A 22,290-nucleotide genomic window follows, 5' to 3' on the forward strand; every position below is an offset into this window, starting at 1 on the left:
CCTCTATAATATTGTTCATTTGCCAAAGCTTAAAAAGCGTCATACACGGATTTTCATTCCTATCCCGACATTCTCTAATGTTCAGGTGTTCATCTGAAAATCAGCACTCCTTTAGAATTAATAAGAGTTTGATAACTGGTGACGTTAAAAACTGTTATAGATAATGCGTAGGATTGTACGAAGATAATGATGATATTGTGACAGAAGCACATTCGACACGACTGTGTCATACTGCAAGGACTGTCTTGGTTTCTGAAAGTATAAATATACTACATTTTTCTACTCTCTCGCACGTGCTGCAGTGCTTCATCTTTGACAATCCTCACACCACAACAAAATGGCATGTAAAAATACCCTGCTGAGAACGTTACCGCGCGGGAGATCGAAGAAGAAATGCCGTGAGCGACGCAACTGGAAGCTTCCCCCGTAACAGCTCAGAACGACGTCACTCGGACGGACGTCACGTAACCAACATCTGACGAAACAGCCACCTGCGATAAAATCGTGGTTGCCTGCTGCTGACATCTGGCAAAAGGACTAACGCAAACAATGATCCATGCCATGTGTCCATCATTTGTACGCTGGCAACGTGCCGTTGAGAAATCAACAGCACTCAACTACAGTTTAACAGCACCTCAGTTCACACGGCTACGCTGAAACTTAGCGAGTTGTGCATCCGGGTGAGATCAATTTGCTTGTGTACTGTGTTAGCAATCATCGGTTCCGAAGTCACTGTATGAGGACTACCCAAACTTCACATAACTTCGGTCAAAGTACAGTACTGCTGTTCATTTGTAGGAAGTACAGACTTTCATAACGATTCTTCGACCTGTCCATTGCAGAACGGAAAGACAAATTTTCATATTTTTCTGGTATCTTTCAGAAAAGAAAGGTTGCAGTCTAGCTTCTTGTCGTAGACGACGCAATTAGATACAGAGAACCAAATCGGTCGCGATAAGTATACAGCATGAAACCGGCAGTGTTCTTTTCGAAGGAATCATACGTAACTTAATGGAACGACAGAAACCTAAATTTGGATAGCGGGGCTAAGAATCCCATATCTTCCGAATGCGAGGCCAATGTGCTGGGATACGACATCTATCTGGTCATTAGTACGGTTGTACGGCTACATCACTCGCGACCCCATTGTTAGAAGTTTCAGGCCATGCTGAAATGTAATGCCTCCGAATTTTTTATTCTGCTCCCAACATGAGTTGAAGTATTACGTGTCATGCATATTACTCAATCAACTTCCCGTTTCGCTGACGCAATTTGCAGTCCTCTGCCACTAGAGGGTTCCGAATTGTTGCGTGTAAAATGGCGGTGTCTAACGTAACTATGATGGCGAATGAGGAACAATATCGTGTAATCGAATTTCTAATATTTGCCCTTTAAAGATCAAGCGTACGCATACTGAAACATTGCCGGCCGGGGTGGCAGAGCGGTTCTAGGCACTAAGGTCTGGAACCGCGCGACCGCTACGGTCGCAGGTTCGAATCCTGTCTCGCACATGGATGTGTGTGATGTCCTTAGGTTAGTTAGGTTTTAGTGGTTCTAAGTTCTAGGGGACTGATGACCTCAGAAGTTAAGTCCCATAGTGTTCAGAGCCATTTGAGCCATACTGAAACATTAAATCGCTTCCCGGTACTCCATCCGAGTAGCTAACAACTCCCTGAGCTTTTCCTAAAAATTATATCCTTTGCCTTCTCCTCACTGAAAACGTACCAACATATCTATGAAACTGTGCCCATAGGAATTTTTCTGACTGACTAAATTTTGTTTTTATTACTTATAAAAGGTATTCAGAATTTCCTACTAAGTTACTGGTGAAGTTATTGGTTGAAGGACCTAAAATTTCTCATTATGACTGACTTACTCAATCCCGTCAATAATTTCAACTCCCGAGCTAAATTGATACCAAGACTTGTAACTGATATACAGTCTGGACCGGAATACTTGCCGAAATTTTACTTCGCGTTCTTTGGAAATTGTTCCCGAATGGAGTAATCCACAATGATACGACGAAATTCGGGAATAATTCCCAAAGAACGCGAAGTAAAATTTCGGCAAGTATTCCGGTCCAGACTGTATATCAGTTACAAGTCTTTCGGAGTATGCTGATGCTATAACTGCATACTTAGCAACGTTTCAATTTACAACCTTAAGTCACTGTTCGAATCGGATCGACAAAATTTAGTGCGAGCGTGGATGTCCTGGCTAAGCTTAGTGTTTTGCATTGCTCGCTTATGAGGTACCAAAGAATTAACTAAATAGAAGCAATATTAAACCATTTTTGCAACAGTAAAATACTTAACTGCGTCCCCGCAAGTAGCCTCACCACTCCGCTTGGACACTCGGTCAGTGTGTGGCACATACGATGACACGCATTTCAGTTGCTCTACAGAGCTTGGCCACAGAAGACCAACTACTTTTCTAATATATATATATTTTAATTTGGCACAGAATCATGTTTGTGAATGTTATGTCGGAGGGACTGACTCAGCATATACAAAAGTTGAAAAAACCTTCGATGACATTAAAAGCAAGGGCGGAAACATCAAGAGCGCAGAGAGAATTCCACTGTTAAATGAAGAGGAGATAGCAGGTAGGTGGAAAGAATACATTGAAGTGCTTGCCTGATGACATGATACAAGAATAAACAAGAGTCGATAGGGAACAGATAAGGGATCCAGTATTAGGATCAGAATTTAAAGGAACTTTGGAAGACTTAAGACCAAATAAGGCGCAAAGGATAGATAACATGCCATCGGAAGTGGCAACACATTTGTATACAGAATATATGAGACTGTCGATATACCATCAGATTTTCGGAAAAACGCCGGCCAGTGTGGCCGAGCGGTTGTAGACGCTTCAGTCTGGAACCACGCGACCGCTACGGTCGCAAGTTCGAATCCTGCCTCGGGCATGGATGTGTGTGATGTCCTTAGGTTAGTTAGGTCTAAGTAGTTCTCAGTTCTACGGGACCGATGACCTCAGATGTTAAGTCCCATAGTGCTCAGAGCCATTTGAACCATTTTTTTTTTTTTTCGGAAAAACAACATCCACACGACTTTGAAGATAGCAAGAGCCGACAATTGAGAGAATTATCGCACAATCAGCTTAACATCTCACGCATCCAAGTTACTGACAATAATAATATACTGAAGAATGGAAAATACAACTTTGATTCTGTCAGATAACGATTAGATTGGCTTTACTAAAGGTAAAAGCACGAGAGAGGAAGTTCTGACGTTGAGGTTGATAATGGAAGCAAGACTGAAGAAAACTCAAGACACGTTCATAGGATCTGTCGAATTAGAAAAAGCCTTCGATCATGTAAAATGGTGCAAGATGTTCGAAATTCTGTCGAAAATAAGGGTAAACTAAAGGGAAAGACGGGTAATATACAATATGTACAACAACTAAGAACAATGAGAGTGGAAGACAAAGAACGAAGTGCTCGGATAAAAAAAGGGTTTAAGATAGCGATATAGTCTTTCATCCCTACTGTCCAATCTATACATCGAAGAAGCACTGACGGAAATAAATGAAAGATTGAAGAGTGGAATAAAAATTCAAGGTTAAAGGATATTAATGATAAGCTTCGCTGATGACATTGCTTTTCTCAATGAAAGCGAAGAATAATTACAGTATCTGCCGAATGAAATGAACAGTGTAATGAGTAAAGAATACTGATTCACAGTAAATCGAAGAAAACGAAGGCAATGAGAAGCATTAGAAATAAGAACAGCGAGAAACTTAACATCAGGATTGGTGATCACAAGGTGGATGAAGAATTTTGCTACCTAAGTAGCAAAATAATCCATGACGGATGGAACAAGGAGGACATAAAAAGGAGACTACCAATGACAAACAGGGCATTCTTGGCCAAGGGAAGGGAAGTCTACTAGTATCAAACATAGGTCTTAATTAGAGTAAGAAATTTCTGAGAATGTGCGTTTGGAACACGGCATTGTATAGTGACCCGTGTACTGTGGGAAAAGTTAAGCAGGAGAGAATCGAAGCAATTGAGTTGTGGTGCTGCAGACGAATGTTGAACATTAAGTGGACTAATAAGGTATGCAATGAGGGGGTTCTCGGCAGAATCGGCGACGAAAGAAACAAACATACATTTTTTTGGAGTATTTTTATATCTTGATTCGATATTGGTCAAATGTGTGTGAGTTCTTAAGGGACCAAGCTGCAGAGGTCATCGGTTCCTAGACTTACACTCTAGTTAAACCAACGTAAGCTAAGAAGAACGCACACACTCTTGCCCGAGGGAGGACTCGAACCTCCGTCGGGAGGGGTCGCGGAATCAGTGATATGGCGCCTCTAACCGCACGGCCACTCCGCGCGGCAATATTGGTCATGAAACTTTCTGGATGCTTAGAACTGTCGTCAATTCGGGGTTCAACCTCATCATCTGATAGCTGTGCAGCCACGACTTGCTCGAAAACTACCTTACCTATGAGCAAATTTTTAAATGGTGACGCTGTAAGCCGTTTAAACATGCAACAGCACTTTACTCCGAGGAATGAGAAACGTTCTGTTCGCTGAGACACTACTGAAGGTGAGCTTTTTTGTAAATGGGCAGCAGATGATACGGCTTAGCGTGCCGTGAACGACAGGATAGGAAACGTGCAGTGCCCTTTTTCGAATTAACAATCCCGGCTTTTGCGTTCGACAATTCAAAGTAACCACGGTAAATTTAAATCTGCACTGCCAGAAGGGATCTGGATCCCACTGTAACCAAATGAGGGCCTCGTGGAAACTACTCTAACCTCTTAATATGACATTATTTTAATAATATTTATTTTTAACTTATGACATTTTAGTACTTTTACTTTTTAACAGTCATCGCAGGCCGAAAGCCTCCAGAATGTTTATAACTGGAAGCGAATTGGTTTAGAGGAAAAAGCTCTTTAATTGTTTCTATCAAATAATAAAAAGAAACCAAGAGAAAAAACATTAGTTAAAAAGTGTCCAGTTACATTTCCGAAAAGGTGGATCCGCATTTTACTTTTAGCATCTAAAGTCGGAAAGATGGGAAGAAAATATTACAAATCTCTTTTATGATTATTATATGTTAAAAGAGGAATGATTTTTATTTTGGAAAGGATTATCATATATCGTTGATATAAGAAGAAGTTAATTTCTGTATGATTCTCAACAGAGAAACAATAAACGGTATAGAAATCAGACTGGGAACGCAGATTCTGGGGAGCGAAAAAGAAGGACTGAAGGGGGATCGGAGGCCCAGCATGAAGAAGGTGGATCCAGCCACAGCCTTGACCTCTGCGCCACTTCGATGAACGAATGGGAAGGGGACCCGCGGCTACGACTAAGATTCGTTGCGCTCGCCGTTTCTAACATACGCCCTCAGATACTAAAGGTAATTCCACAGAAACGCCGGGCGAGGCGGTGCAGAGGTGAGACTATCAACTGCAGGAAGGTAGAGCAAATCCCGTTAGTCGACCGAGATGTATGATTCCCGTGTTTTTTTCCAAAATCACTGGAGACGAATGCTCGAATTGTTTGTTTCATATTCTCACGGCAGTCTTCTTTATCTTCCTTTCTCTAAGTCTTGTGGTTTCTAATGACCAAATCGTTAAACCTGAAGCCACTCTTTATGACCATAAGCCATGATTTTAAATAATTTCGTTAATATTTTTGTATAATTGTGAATTATTTGAGAATAACAATTTCAAAAGAATGAGTAGTGTACTAAGAACTTAAGACGTAAGATGCTATGGTTTCGCCAATTTTTGTTTTGTAAGTCTATAAATAGTCGAGACAATAGTCTCTCGGTCTGGTTTTGTCTCAGGTCATCTTGTCTCACGTTGTTAGCTTGTGTGAGCGCTTATGACTTTTTAACTGTTAAAATGTATAGTGCGAAAGTATTCATAATTTTAATTTCAGAAGTACCTTTATCTTATCTGAAAGTAATTATCTTTGTGAAAGGGAAAACTTTTATTATTAAAAATAACTGACAATTAATTTTAAAGGAAATTCAAGGAAGGAAACTGTGAGAAATTTAACTATTTTCGATTGCTATATCACACAGCACAGCGCAGTGCAGCGGTCATTTTTTCATCAAATCGAACGAAAGTTAACACTGGAATAGGATCTCTGACTGTCAGCATTAATGAACACTGACTTTACAATAATTCCTAAAATAACTTTTGAAGTGAATTTAATCCTTAATAGAAAGAATTATGTTTAACTGCAAATATTTGTCTGACAGACATGATAACAAAAAAAAGTTGTTTTCTAGCAAGTCGTATATTAATATATTAGTACGATGAACAGACTGAAAATAATTCACTGAACATCCCCATCAATAAGAATTCCAATATGTACGAGTACTACTTTCATAAATACTCATATAACGTAATTCTACAAAAATTTATAGACTGTGTGAAGAAATATGAGGGATAAACTTCAAATTCACAAATATTTTAGTTAATTACTCCATTAACCACGTAACAAACATTTTTCTGGAACATTCCAGCCATACAGATCTATCACAATTCATACACTTTATATTTAGTATTCCTGTTGTTCTGGTAAGGACAAAGCCTACTGTAGTTACTTTGCAGGTGTACTTCAATCCTGATCTGTACTGTTGCAGTTTAATGTTCATAAAGTTCACAATTAGTTCTATGAGATCAACATCAAAAATCAATGAGCAAATATCTTCTATCTTATGATTATCACCTGAATTTTTAATAGTCCTTGTTATTCCCAGTATTACCTGAATTATGCTATCACGAGATACCTGTCTAGCTTTAATTCCTTCTTTTGATTCCAAACAAAATCCTTTTTTTCGTTTGTAAACAAAAGGAACTAAAAACTCCTTATTTGCTTGGTCACCTGTGCACGAAAAGTCGCCGCCTGAAACAGTCTTGTTTATCAGAGGAAAAGCTAGATGACGATTTTTCAGAAGAAAACAAGGGGTCAAAATCGGAACCGCGACAAATAAATGCATTACATCCATTTTCTCTCCATGTACTTCTTTCTGCAGCCTGGCAAATAATTCTTCAAAATTTGGATCATCCTCGCCGGCCGCTGTGGCCGAGCGGTTCTGGGCGCTTCAAGTCCGGAACCGCGCTGCTGCTACGGTCGCAGATTCGAATCCTGCCTCGGGCATAGATGTGTGTGGTGTCCTTAGGTTAGTTAGGTTTGAGTAGTTCTAAGTCTAGGGGACCTCAGATGTTAAGTCCCATACTGCTCAGAGCCATTTGAATTTGCATCATCGCCGCTCGATACCCCTGATCGGCTTCTTTTTCGTGACGTGGATGAAACCTACCCCATTTTTTCCCACTTGTAAAATGTACTGCAAAAATTATAGGCTTTGTACCTTAATAGAATGTCTAAAGGAAAATGCAATCAGCTGCATCTTGTTATAATCACCAGAAAAAAAGTATCACTTTTGGAAATACCTAAGAGACAAAAAACAAAACTTACTGGAAATGTGTGTTTCACAGACAAAGTGATATTTGAGAAAACGTCTGTTACTTCATTTTTAAGCGTCACGATCAACAATCACTCGCATCAAAAGACTGTCAAACAACTTTTATGACGCTACAGAGACATTCCCGCCAATAGTGCAAACAGCATCGTCAATCTACCTAAAATAAAAATGCATGCTTGTCCCTCAGGCACATACTTACTTTTAAGGGTTAACTTATTTGCTAGAGTGGTAAATTATTTTGGACAGTATGAAGACAGAAAGATACCACGAAATATTCAGTTCCATCACCAACCCCGTTTTACGACGAATTTTAAAGACAATAAATTGTGGCGTGTTTTCGCAAAGAAAATTAATAACTAGCACGCTCTGAGATCAGAAAGAAACAAATATTAACAACGACTAACCACTACCAACTAGAAAAGAAATATCAGGATTACGAGAGGCGTCATAAATCCTAATCTTCCATCCTTTTTTTACAGTGCCACTTCTCTCGAGTCGATGCGCCTCAGTTTCCACCACTGGTTTCGATATCGTATTTCTGAGAAAGAGCGCTACGAGTAACTGTACCCGGAGTGGTTCTCGGGAGCCACGCTCAGAACAGGAGGCGGGAAGCCAGACCACACATCCGCGATAACATTAGCGAAAGTGCATTAATTGTGCGTTGAACTGGTTCCTCATCTACCCTCTTCACCATACTCACCGCAAGTGACTTCTTCCTATTTCCTAACTTGAAACTTTAGCTTGCTGGTAAGATATTTTCATCAGATGGAGGAAGCGGCGGTTGCAGTCAGCGTGTATTTTGCAGAGTTTGACAGACTCTATTATTCCAAAGGGATGAAAAAACCGGAGGATCACTGGAATAAGTGTATATTCCCTCTCAAAGGAAGGAGATTATGTCTACAAGTATGGTGAGTTATTTACGAAACAAACATGTTTCCTTGCTCCTTTACGTACGTACACTCCGCCACACTTGGTTTTCTGGGCGTAGATGTACACGGTTATACAACACGTATCGTTGTCGAAATAATGAACTGTCATAGTGACTCGCATAAGCCAGAATTTTTGTAATACTTTATAAGTCGTAAAACATTTCTGACAAGTTAACATTTAAAACGCATAATAAACGTTAGCGAAGAACGGAGAACAGAGCCATAATGAGCCAACCACTTCGGAAATAAGACAACTGTCAGAGTCAGTTTCTCTCCGACAAACTGCACAATGTACACGTTTTAGGCAATGCATCTTAACAGCTTGCCGGCCGAGCGGCTCTAGGCGCTACAGTCTGGAACCGCGCGACCGCTACAGTCGCAGGTTCGAATCCTGCCTCGGGCATGGGTGTGTGTGATGTCCTTAGGTTAGTTAGGTTTAAGTAGTTCTAAGTTCTAGGGAACTGATGACCTCAGAAGTTAAGTCCCATAGTGCTCAGAGCCATTTGAGCGATCTTAACAGCTTCAGGGAATTCTCGTGCGTAACTGCAGTGTAGAGAGGAATACTAGCTGAACGGTCAATGGCGAATATGCAATGTTATTCAGCTTAGAATAGAATACGTTCTTTTTGACGGAACCTCCGTGAAGCTCGTTGCATCACTTCCCGTAAGAAATACCAGCCGTTACAATGGGGAAGGCCACAAATAGAAAGAAAAGCGGGGGGGGGGGGGGCTGTACCGGGTGGTGCTGGCTGGTACGTCCATCTTGTTCGTGTCACCGCGAGCAGCACGGGACCGGCGACACGCTGCCTGCAACGTCAAGATTTATGACCGTCACTGGGGTGTGGCGGATTTTATTCCTGGAAGGCGTCCCGAGTTTAATTGACTGTGACTTATATGCGAAGAGTTCCTGAGAAAATTAGATGCGTGGAAAGACGACAACAAATGGGTTACTGCAGTACTCTCTCTCTCTCTCTCTCTCTCTCTCTCTCTCTGCCTCTATCCATCACACACACTCACGCACGCATGCACACACACACACACACACACACACACACACACACACTATCTCTCAGTCTATATCCGTCTCTCTCTCTCTCTCTCTCTCTCTCTCTCTCTCTCTCTATCACACACAAACACACACACACACACAATCTCTCAGTCTATATCCGTCTCCCGCGTGGCGCTTGTATACGTGCGTCTACATCTACGTGTCGAACTCAGAAACATTATTATAGCCTGTGGTGCAGGATACCATTGTTTCCGCCTTCCCTACAGCATTCATTGTATGTGGGACAAACGACAGTCATGTCGGTATCAGCTCTCATCTATCTAATTTTATCAAAAAAATGGCTCTGAGCACTATGGGACTCAACTTCTGAGGTCATTAGTCCCCTAGAACTTAGAACTAGTTAAACCTAACTAACCTAAGGACATCACACACATCCATGCCCGAGGCAGGATTCGAACCTGCGACCGTAGCGGTCTCGCGGTTCCAGACTGCAGCGCCCAGAACCGCACGGCCACTTCGGCCGGCTCTAATTTTATCGTCGAGGTCATTTCGCGGGACGTATATGGGAAGAAGCGATACGTTTCACAACATATTCTGAAGGCTGTGTCTTTCCGCTGCAACCACATTTAGCCTCTCCCCTGCTGTGCGTTTCAAGTTCAACGTACTGTCTGAATTTAGGTCTACCCATCACAGAATAGAGACATTTACGCAGTCTTTCTCCTCCTTTCTTCCTTACAACTTTCCTTCCAATATAGCGATCAAGAAATTGTTGAGACGTATGTCACAGGAATTAATTATCTTGTTCTTTTCTTCCTATGTTAGCGATCAATTTCCTTGTTTCATCTATTTACCCAAGGACCCACTCGTTCGACTTTTCCTCTCTCCATCTTCTAGCTGCTGCATATAATGTTGCATTAGGACGCATATTTCATAGTCATATAAGAAAACACTCCAGACAAATGTTTTGATGACTTATTTCGTAGTTTTAATACTTTAATACTTGTGTGTCTTGTTACTGAAGGCCTGTTTAGCGAGGGCAGGTCTCCTGATTTCCGTGATGCACCGATTGTCTTACGGTTTCATTTTCTTTCTTGATGTTTGCCAGCTTCTCTTCGCTGGATTTTTCGACAAGTGTTACTTTGTTTTTGAAATGTTTATTTTTAATTTTGCTTCCTAAAGTGCTGATGATAAACGTCGCAGCACTTTACTCAGTTTCTTCTCCGAAACTGCTGTTAATGCAATGCCTTTCGTCTTTTGCGTAAACTTGGATATGGCTTCCGCAACCAACATTTTGAACAATTACGGGAATAGTGCGCAATCTTGTTTCATTCCCCTTGTAACGGATGCAGTCTTTACGTTTCTATTCACGTCAGTTGTGTGTTTTGGTTTTTGTACATGAGTACAAAGAGTCTTCCGTCGCCTCAGACAGGTCTCATGTTCTTCGTGGTCTTAAATGAGTGCTTCCAGTTCACCTTATCGAAGGTAACAGAACGCTTTAAGAATCCTGGTACTTTGAAGCAACACCATGTCTATTTGGAAGGTTCATAAAATTATTTTAACTATATATGACCATGCAGCTTTACTAGAATTGAAATGATAATTAAATGAACACCCTAGCTGCAAGCAGGCGTTGATACACTTCGTTGGGGACATGTTGAAAATGTGTGCCCCGACCGGGACTCGAACCCGGGACCTCCTGCTTACATGGCAGACGCTCTATCCATCTGAGCCACCGCGGGCACAGAGGATAGCGCGTCTGCAGGGACTTATCCCTTGCACGCTCCCCGTGAGATCCACATTCCCAACATGTCCACAACACTACTTTCGTAGTGCGCCTATTAGATGTTTGCCCATCATACTCATTACTCGTGGCAGAGTAATCTACCAAGTCCCGTACGAGTTCGGGCATAGCGTGTGCGTTCGCACACAAGAAGGTCAAAGGCTGGGAACCCATATTTATTTTAACTATATATGACCATGCAGCTTTACTAGAATTGAAATGATAATTAAATGAACACCCTAGCTGCAAGCAGGCGTTGATACACTTCGTTGGGGACATGTTGAAAATGTGTGCCCCGACCGGGACTCGAACCCGGGACCTCCTGCTTACATGGCAGACGCTCTATCCATCTGAGCCACCGCGGGCACAGAGGATAGCGCGTCTGCAGGGACTTATCCCTTGCACGCTCCCCGTGAGATCCACATTCCCAACATGTCCACAACACTACTTTCGTAGTGCGCCTATATGATGGGCAAACATCTAATAGGCGCACTACGAAAGTAGTGTTGTGGACATGTTGGGAATGTGGATCTCACGGGGAGCGTGCAAGGGATAAGTCCCTGCAGACGCGCTATCCTCTGTGCCCGCGGTGGCTCAGATGGATAGAGCGTCTGCCATGTAAGCAGGAGGTCCCGGGTTCGAGTCCCGGTCGGGGCACACATTTTCAACATGTCCCCAACGAAGTGTATCAACGCCTGCTTGCAGCTAGGGTGTTCATTTAATTATCATTTCAATTCATAAAATTAATAATTTTTTTTTAAAATGAGAAAAAGGTTCTTATTCAGTAATTACCTCAGTTTCAGATCATTGCTAATAATATAAAATTAATAAAAAAATGGCTCTAAGCACTATGGGACTTAATATCTGAGGTCATCAGTCCCCTAGACTTAAAACTACTTACACCTAACGACATCACACATATCCCTGCCCGAGACAGGATTCGAACCTGCGACCGTAGCAGTAGCGCGGTTCCGGACTGAAGCGCCTAGAACCGCTCGGTCACAGCGGCCGGCTAAAATTCTTAATAAAATTTTTACAAAGATATGAAACATGTCGAAAAAAACGCCATGTTATTATTAGTCTTTTTCAGAGCACTTACTCACTTCCTGCGGAACACCACTGTTCCAATGAACACAGTTTCGGAAACCCTGTTCTATCTGTACCAATGCTGTGCTTGACTTCCTCTTACCAGAATTGTTTCTGGAATAGTTCTGATTTCGAGGAGAGCTTCTCTAGTTCCCTTCCTGCTGTGAAATCGAACTGACCATGTATGTTGCTCTTTTTTTTCTGCTCTGGACCGTACACTGATCAGACAGACCATTATGACCACCTACTACCTAACAGCCGGTATGTCTACCTTTGGCACGATAACAGCGGCGAAGCGTCGTGGAATGGAAGCAGTGAGGCCTTGGTAGGTTGCTGGAGGGAGTTGGCGCCACCTCTGGAGACATAAGTCACCTTATTCTGCTAAATTCCGGGGAGAGGGGGCGAAGTGTTCTGACGTCACGTTCAATCACATCCCACATGTGTTCGACCGGGTTCAGATCTGGGGAGTTGCGAGGACAGCACACCAATTGGAGCTCGCCACTGTGTTCTTCGAACCACTCCATCACACTCCTGGCTTTGTGATATGGAGCATTATCTTGTTGAAAAATGCCACTGCCGTCAAGAAACATGATCGTCAGGAAGGGGTTACGTGGTCTACAACCAGTGTACGATATTCCTTGGACCCATGGATGTCCACGTGAATCTTCCCCAGTGCATAAAGGGGCCGCCGCCAGCTTGTCTCCATGCCGCAGTACATGTGTCAAGCAGCTGTTCACCTGGAAGACGACGGATTCCCGTCCTCCCACCGGTATGCTGAAGAAGGTATCACGATTAACCAGACCATGCAACACTCCGCCACGGCGCCAGCGTCCACTGCCGATGGTCACGCGCCCATTTCAGTCGTAGTTACCGATGTCTCGTGGTGTTAACATTGGCACATGTATGGATCGTCGCCTGCGGAGGCCCATCAAATGGCTCTGAGCACTATGGGACTTAATTTCTGAGGTCATCAGTCCCCTAGAACTTAGAACTACTTAAACCTAACTAACCTAAAGACATCACACACATCCATGTTCGAGGCAGGATTCGAACCTGCGACCGTAGCGGTCGCGCGGTTCCTAACTGTAGCGCCTAGAACCGCTCGGCCACCCCGGCCGGCAGAGGCCCATCATTTGGAGTATTTGTTGCACTGTGTGTTCATACACATTTGTACTCTGTCCAGCATTAAAGTCTGTTGTTAGTTGCGCCACAATTCGACACATGTCCTGTTTTTCCAGTCTGCCCACCCTACGAACCAATCTGTCCAGCCTACGGGGTCCGCCATCTGTAATGAGGAGTGGCAGCCCTACCCCACGACGTCTGAATGTGGTTTCACCATGGTTTCGCCACGTGTTGAAGACACCAGCTACAGCACTCCTCGAACAGCCGACAAGTCGTGCAGTTTTCGAAATGTTCGTGCTGAGCCTTCGGGTCATCACAATCTGCCCTCGGTCAAATTCAGATAGATCGCGAGCCTTCTTCATTCTACACACGCTCTGTACTTTCAACCCGTCAGTAGACAGGTCGAAAACAGACGAAGGCGCTGGGGGCGGGGTGTACGGGGTACAGCCTAGACTGGTGAGCGCACTCTCCTAGGGAAGCTTGCCGAGGTATTCCAGGCAGAAATATCCCCTGTCAGGGTGTGTGCGGAGGAGTATTTGCGTAGTTGATACAAAAAATTGCCGGCCGAAGTGGCCGTGCGGTTAAAGGCGCTGCAGTCTGGAACCGCAAGACCGCTACGGTCGCAGGTTCGAATCCTGCCTCGGGCATGGATGTTTGTGATGTCCTTACGTTAGTTAGGTTTAACTAGTTCTAAGTTCTAGGGGACTAATGACCTCAGCAGTTGAGTCCCATAGTGCTCAGAGCCATTTGAACCATTTGATACAAAACTCGTAGCTTCTGAATTTTTTTAGACAGCCACGCAGCGCTGAAATCTTTATCAGCCCTTGCAATGAGATCCGAGATCATCGAAGAATGCCACAGAGCCCTTATCAGACTAGGGAAAAGCAACAGGGCAAACGTGCTGTGGGTCTCTGGTCACTCAGGAATCGGTGGCAATCAACAAGCTCGTAAGCTGGTAAGGACAGGTGCGACGACTCGATGTACTGGACCGGAACTTCTCCTAAACACCAATCAGTCCATCATTCAGTCAAAACTACTTAGCTAGTTCAGAAGGCAACATTGGACTATGATAAAAAAAAAGACTATGTCTCCTACACAGTGTCGCAGTTCGTTCGTCCACTGCTCCCTACTTCCAATTAGGTCTGTTGATAAAACATCGATGTATCAATAGTTCTCAAAAAATAGAGCAGGTATAGATGGCACAAAGAAGAAGTCAGATTGCACAGGGGGAGGGGTGCAGTATGAATGGAATAACAAGACACGCGATGTGAAGAAACAGCACATCACTTGCGTTATAAACAGTTTTCTAATGCAACTAGCGTGTTATTTCTGCACATCGGCATTGCTCAGAAACAGTTGCTGAAACTGATGAACAAAAATCTAAATGACGGGATTGGTCTTTGCGGTGGGCGGAGACGTGTGAGGGAAAATGCTGACTTAATCGCAACGTTTAACTTCACCGCTGCAATTCTGACACTACAACTGCCAGGTCGCTGGCGTTAGCACGAATGAATAAACAGGGAAGTCGACACGAAGTCTTCCAGACACATCCGATGTGTGACGATACCGAACGATGGATCCTTCGAAGACCTTTTATTGTGCCACTTACCTGCAGTTTCCATTGTTAGCACAGTGGTTATCGCCAAACGTGTATCGTTTTCTTTCCAACTCTTGCTCTAAGGGGGATACGCAGGCTGCTAGCTTGTTGACGTACAGAATATGTAATAATAAATCAATACTTAAGATGTTGTTGTTGTTGTTGTTGTGGTCTTCAGTCCTGAGACTGGTTTGATGCAGCTCTCCATGCTACTCTATCCTGTGCAAGCTTCTTCATCTCCCAGTACCTACTGCAGCCTACATCCTTCTGAATCTGCTTAGTGTATTCATCTCTTGGTCTCCCCCTACGATTTTTACCCTCCACACTGCCCTCCAATACTAAATTGGTAATCCCTTGATGCCTCAGAACATGTCCTACCAACCGATCCCTTCTTCTGGTCAAGTTGTGCCACAAACTTCTCTTCTCCCCAATCCTATTCAATACTTCCTCATTAGTTATGTGATCTACCCATCTAATCTTCAGCATTCTTCTGTAGCACCACATTTCGAAAGCTTCTATTCTCTTCTTGTCCAAACTATTTACCGTCCATGTCTCACATCCATATATGGCTACACTCCATACAAATACTTTCAGAAATGACTTCCTGACACTTAAATCTATACTCGATGTTAATAAATTTCTCTTCTTCAGAAACGATTTCCTTGCCATTGCCAGTCTACATTTTATATCCTCTCTACTTCGACCATCATCAGTTATTTTACTCCCTAAATAGCAAAACTCCCTTACTACTTTAAGTGTCTCATTTCCTAATCTAATACCCTCAACATCACCCGACTTAATTCGACTACATTCCATTATCCTCGTTTTGCTTTTGTTGATGTTCATCTTATATCCTCCCTTCAAGACACCATCCATTCCGTTCAACTGCTCTTCCAAGTCCTTTGCTGTCTCTGACAGAATTACAATGTCATCGGCAAACCTCAAAGTTTTTATTTCTTCTCCATGGATTTTAATACCTACTCCAAACTTTTCTTTTGTTTCCTTTACTGCTTGCTCAATATACAGATTGAATAACATCGGGGAGAGGCTACAACCCTGTCTTACTCCCTTCCCAACCACTGCTTCCCTTTCATGTCCCTCGACAACTGCCATCTGCTTTCTGTACAAATTGTAAATAGCCTTTCCCTCCCTGTATTTTAACCCCGCCACCTTTAGAATTTGAAAGAGAGTATTCCAGTCAACATTGTCAAAAGCTTTCTCTAAGTCTACAACTGCTAGAAACGTAGGTTTGCCTTTCCTTAATCTAGCTTCTAAGATAAGTCGTAGGGTCAGCATTGCCTCACGTGTTCCAGTATTTCTACGGAATCCAAACTGATCTTCCCCGAGGTCGGCTTCTACTAGTTTTTCCATTCGTCTGTAAAGAATTCGTGTTAGTATTTTGCAGCTGTGGCTTATTAAACTGATTGTTCGGTAATTTTCACATCTGTCAACACCTGCTTTCTTTGGGATTGGAATTATTATATTCTTCTTGAAGTCTGAGGGTATTTCGCCTGTTTCATACATCTTGCTCACCAGATGGTAGAGTTTTGTCAGTTTAAGATATACAGCTCTAAAACTGGCAGTAAATTTACTATGTCCATCCGATATTTGTTTTGGTGGTTGCGTCGATATTTTTTCCGTTGATACATGGATAATTTTTTGATATGTCGACGCCCGATACCGAGATATTTTTTAATATCGATATATCGGACAACCGATATTTTTAAAAATATCAATAGTCCTACTTCCAATCGTTACACTGAAAGGTTTATTTTCGGACGGTCACTCCCGTTGTGACTGTTGATAGTGATTTGTTGCCAATTGTGTTCTCCGAACAGTAGTGGATTTCATGCCTATTTATATGCGGTGCTAGTACTGCCTTGTTGACAGAACGACATCTTCAGTTTTGATAACGATGGGCACGGCATTATGTAGATTGGACAGCAGATCAATGGAAAGATGTTGTCTCAATGACGTTTCCAAACAGGCCATCATCCACATCCAGCCAAATGGCTGCTCGAAACGTACACCGCGCCACGGGATCAGACCGATGCGGGAGGTATTATGCTGTGATGGAGATTGATCTGCGTTTCCATCGGACCTGTGATAGTAATAGGAGGTGCCATGACAGCTGTGAACCACGTGCACACTGTTGCGGACGAATTACATACCTTCGTGTTTGGTGTCTTCCAGCAGGTTAACTGTCTACCTCACAAGGTTAGAATCGTGCAACAGTGGTTTGCGAAGCACGATAGTGAATTCGCGTTATACCGTGGCTACCAAATTTGTCTGCTCTGAATCTTATGTAACACATTATGTGCCGCTATCACCTGCGAGCTCCGCGCCCATATACCACCGGGAATTGCGTGACCTGTGCGTTGGCATGTGGTGTCAAATACTTCCCGAAACATATCAGGGACTTTTCGAATCCAAGCTACACAGAATCGCTGCTGTATTAACCGAGCGAGGTGGCGCAGTGGTTAGGACACTGGACTCGCATTCGGGAGGACGACGGTTCAATCCCGTCTCCGGCCATCCTGATTTAGGTTTTCCGTGATTTCCCTAAATCGCTCCAGGCAAATGCCGGGATGGTTCCTTTGAAAGGGCACGGCCGATTTCCTTCCCCGTCCTTCCCTCACCCGAGCTTGCGCTCCGTCTCTAATGACCTCGTTGTCGACGGGACGTTAAACAGTAATCTCCTCCTCCGCTGCTATATTGTTTTCCAAAGAAGCACCAACACGCGATAAAACATTTGGTCATTATGTTTTGGCTAGAGTTGAAAAACCACGGTAGGATACCGTGGACTACCATAAGTAAGCGTAGACTACGGTAGTCTTCCTAGTAGCCTTGGTCAGTTAAGGTCGTAGCAGTGTTACCTGTACGTTAGGTGCATTGCAGACCTATCGGGCGTTATCTCATAGCGATCGCTTTGTTTGCGTTTGTGATCATTGTCTTATTAGATTCCCCTAGAAACCGGAAGTGGTGAGCCGTCTAGAAACTGAGTGAAAATATACAAATGACAGAGTAAACTATGGAACATTTTTGTTATGCATAGTTATCCTCCTGTCTGTTACTTAAAAATAAACAGTACTTTTAGTGAAATTGAAACTATCAATGTGCAATTCAGATTTTATTCGAAAATTGTTAAAAATAAAATAAAAACACTATTCGATTTCCTCAAACAATAAATCACTTTTTTATTTTTATTTTTTTTAAGCATATCAAATATCCTTTCAATATGTCGTCGAGCTTTTATAAAACCTGTTTCTGATATTCAAAAACAACTTTCGCACTTATCAATGATAACAGAGAACTCGTATTTGATCATGATGAAGAACGTTCTACTGAGCACAAAATGACAACAATAATTATACAAATTCTTTATGTTTTGTTCGTGTAAACTGTCCTTGCATTAAAAGTAACTGTTTTGCTTGCATAAAAGCGCAGAAGTTACGTGAGTAACTAATTTTTATTACTTATAAAATGCAATTTATATTTTGTAAGAATATAAAATACACAACGGACTAACATTGAACGATGTGCGGTTTTAATTATGAGCAAAACAAACAAACAAAATACACAGAGCAGTCGTCGGCTCCCGGTTTCTCGTTCACACATTCATTTTTTGCCCTACCACGCTGCCGGTAATCCTGCCATTTACTACGTCACTTATGAGGTACCAAAACCAACGAATCGTGGTTTTGGAAGAGCGCAGCTCTAGCCGTGTCTCATCGGTTTGTCAGTGCAGCGTGATAAGTTTCACACTTGTCATTTGAACCATTTTTTTTTTTGCAATAATTGCTATAATACACATATCCGTGGTCACTGAATTGTGTTGCACTATACGATAGCCGGAAAATCAGTGGAAACAGTTACATACGTTAAAAATAGGGCAGCAAGCGTGCAGAGCGATTAAATGTGGAACGACCTCATAAAATTGGTCGTAGAAAAGACAAGATCGCAGATTCGCTGGAAGAATCGTCAGGAAGTGTTGTCCACCCACAAACGATGGAGATTACAAATCACTCGTTCGATCAATACCTAAATGTTGTTCGTAACTCTGGGAAACGTACCATATAGGACTGATAGATGGAATAGAGAAGACCAAAAGAAGGGCACGCATTTCGCCTAGGATTCGTTCAGTAAGCGCGAAAGCGCCACCGAGATCCTTATCCTGTTCCTGTCGTAGGCGCTGCAAGGGCGTCATTGTATATCACAGTATGGTTTACTGTTGAATATCCAGGAACGAAAATTTCAAGAAGAGTCAAAATTACCAGAAGAACAAGCTATAGCTCTGCTTGAAATCTGGTTTTTCCATGAAACACATGTAAAATTGGTACCATCGTACAAACTCCTGTTGTATTTGAATTACTTTACAACAAGAATTCTCATACAGTATTAATGTAGATCTCATAAGGATATAAAGCCCGAGACTGAACCAGGGTTGTCATCATTTATGCATTTATTTATTAGAGGCTGTGTTCACTTACGCCTACACTCTATAATTTACTGCAGTATGAGTTTCACAATTGCTTTTATGATAAAAATCCATATATATTAATAACGCTAAGACACGTGGATGTAGCACTGGCAGAAGTCACTAGAGTGTGCGGCAAACAAAGCTCGAGCAAACCCCTAGATTTCTTGAGCTTTGACATCTACCCGAACATTTCGAGTCGCGCTGAAGCACAGCACTGAAAAAAAAAGAAAAACTACACATATAATATATACTCTCCACCATACATCTTAAGATGGCTTACGCGGATCAAGTGACACTTCCGCTATTGTGCAACAAGTAACAAAACTAAATTTTCGCTAAAGTGAAGCTGTTTTGTGGTAGACAGAAAAATGTTCTTTACTGTTTACGTAAATCTTTAAGTGTGCACGTAGCCTCTTTCCTGGCGAGCGCCACGAAACCTCAGACCAAACGAAACTGGAGATGATACACGCGGAACTTTACTGCAACTTGCGCTCCTCCGAAGCTATCTTGAACGGTGTGCAGTTCAAAGGACCCGAGGCCAGCCCTCGTGAAATAAAACGCGCGAGGCGGATTGGCGGAACAGCTGTGGGGAAAATCGCTGACCGTCGCCCTGTGCAAAGAGTTCGCCGGGAAAAGTGCGCGCAGTTGGCGACACTGCGGGCGGGGAATCCCGGGTTATTTGGACAGTGCGGCTCGCCCGCCAAGCGCCAGAGCCGACCGGCTGTTTGTTTTCCTCCTCGGGTATCTGCTCCGCTCTATAAACGTGCCGTTCACACCGCTCTCACACAAACTGCTCTGTTCCGCGTACAGCGTATTCCGCGTACGTAGCTGCTCTTATTAGCACCGACCCCAAAAACCTTTTCGGCGAAACGCGGTATCGCAGCGCTGAAGTATAAAGTCGTGTTCAGATATCGTTCTTGTTATTCTGATTTAAATTTTCTCTTTACGAGGGACGCGAGTAAACAGAAAAGCTGATAGAATACAATTCACGGATAAAATATTCTGTTGTTTATAGGCTTATATGCAGCTGCACTTTTTATTACCCAGCAAAGCCAACAGAAGACCTCGGCAAGGTGGCAGCATCGTCGTGTTTTCGCTCGAGAAACCTGAAGCAGAGGTAGCGTACACTGGTTCAAATGGTTCAAATGGCTCTGAGCACTATGGGACTCAACTGCTGTGGTCATTAGTCCCCTAGAACTTAGAACTACTTAAACCTAACTAACCTAAGGACATCACACACATCCACGCCCGAGGCAGGATTCGAACCTGCGACCGTAGCAGTCGCACGGTTCCGGACTGCGCGCCTAGAACCGCGAGACCACCGCGGCCGGCAGCGTACACTGCCGTATTCTTACAGGCGAAGCACTGTGACACGCTATACATCTTGTACGTCAATGCACCGCACAGAGCAGCAAATGAACGGCCTAGCACTTTTGTTGATTATACTCACATACCATTCCTGCGACCACGTTTACTCAAAATGTAATCTGTACTAGCCCAAGTTTCGCCTGAATAAACCAGTGACCCCTTAAATTCTAATGCTTCACTGTTTCATAGCACTCTAAAGTAGAGGGTGGCTATAATTATACTCTTTGTATTTGAAAGAGCCCCCATCAAACACGAATGATCGTCGGACAATGAAACTTTGTGGAAACATTTGTAAGGACATGCGGAACAGAAACAATGAATAAACCATTCACAGAAACACAATTTAGTTTCCACATGAGGGGGTCACGAATCGCGCATTGCGTCTCAGACGTGGCAACGGTAACTTCTTAACAACTTGAGGCGTAATTGGCTGTTGGCCTTTCCCAGGAACAATTCCCAAATCGCAAGTTAATTCGAACTTCCGAATCATGTTCTTAAACCCTGGCGCGAAAAAAGGACATCCCTGTATTCCTTCAATGCGTCACCTTGTCCAGATCCATGTTGACTGTCTGCAACTGCAGTGCACACCCATGCTTGTGTTTCACAACCCTACGTTGCTGTACCAGTAGCGGGGCCTAACGGCGCCCAAGGACACTATATAACGGGGCGTCAGGACACTAACATTACTAACAACGCGTATCTTGCAGTGCACAGTCTGAACATACTCCTAAAAAATTGGGTGCCCATAAAGTTTTTTTTTTTGTCTACAATGGCTCAAGTAGCGAAAGTTTATTATAACCACCCTGCAGTATGCTTTTTTTTTTTTTTACTTATTATCGTTTATTCAGGCACCATGCCAAATGCCAAAACAGAACAATCTTGTCAGAATGAGATTTTCACTCTGCAGCGGAGTGTGCGCTGATATGAAACTTCCTGGCAGATTAAAACTGTGTGCCCGACCGAGACTCGAACTCGGGACCTTTGCCTTTCGCGGGCAAGTGCTCTACCAACTGAGCTACCGAAGCACGACTCACGCCCGGTCCTCACAACTTTACTTCTGCCAGTATCAGTTTGGAAGGTAGGAGACGAGATACTGGCAGAAGTAAAGTTCTGAGGGCCGGGCGTGGATCGTGCTTCGGTAGCTCAGTTGGTAGAGCACTTGCCCGCGAAAGGCAAAGGTCCCGAGTTCGAGTCTCGGTCGGGAACACAGTTTTAATCTGCCAGGAAGTTTCAGAACAATGTTGTGTTTCCTGGCTGGCTCTGAAGTCCAGTACTATGCGCCAAAGTCTGTGTGGTTTCGGCACAATTGGTTTATCTGTGTACTGCTCACTATCAACACTCAACCCCGTCAGTGGAATACTTACTGTGTGCACTTTGCTTCTTCTTTGAGGCAGACAGCTGAATCCCACTCCACTCACCGTCGTTTCGTTCTGTCGTGAACCC

At 43.2% G+C, this 22,290-nt stretch overlaps 1 protein-coding gene and 4 non-coding genes across 5 annotated transcripts in view; 2 read left to right on the top strand and 3 right to left on the bottom strand.

The window, feature by feature from the left end:
* Nucleotides 1-22,290, bottom strand: part of LOC126236594 (single Ig IL-1-related receptor-like) — a 372,809-nt gene that overhangs the window by 89,317 nt on the left and 261,202 nt on the right. The gene's annotated exons all lie outside the window — the stretch shown is intronic.
* Nucleotides 11,080-11,154, bottom strand: Trnat-ugu (transfer RNA threonine (anticodon UGU)). Its single transcript has one exon. It is a non-coding gene; the product is annotated as a tRNA-Thr (tRNA).
* Nucleotides 11,486-11,560, bottom strand: Trnat-ugu (transfer RNA threonine (anticodon UGU)). Its single transcript has one exon. It is a non-coding gene; the product is annotated as a tRNA-Thr (tRNA).
* On the top strand, nucleotides 11,777-11,851 carry Trnat-ugu (transfer RNA threonine (anticodon UGU)). Its single transcript has one exon. It is a non-coding gene; the product is annotated as a tRNA-Thr (tRNA).
* On the top strand, nucleotides 21,980-22,054 carry Trnas-cga (transfer RNA serine (anticodon CGA)). The gene has a single exon. It is a non-coding gene; the product is annotated as a tRNA-Ser (tRNA).

The sequence above is a fragment of the Schistocerca nitens genome, chromosome 2 (genome assembly GCF_023898315.1).
Source record: "Schistocerca nitens isolate TAMUIC-IGC-003100 chromosome 2, iqSchNite1.1, whole genome shotgun sequence".
NCBI lineage: Eukaryota > Metazoa > Arthropoda > Insecta > Orthoptera > Acrididae > Schistocerca > Schistocerca nitens.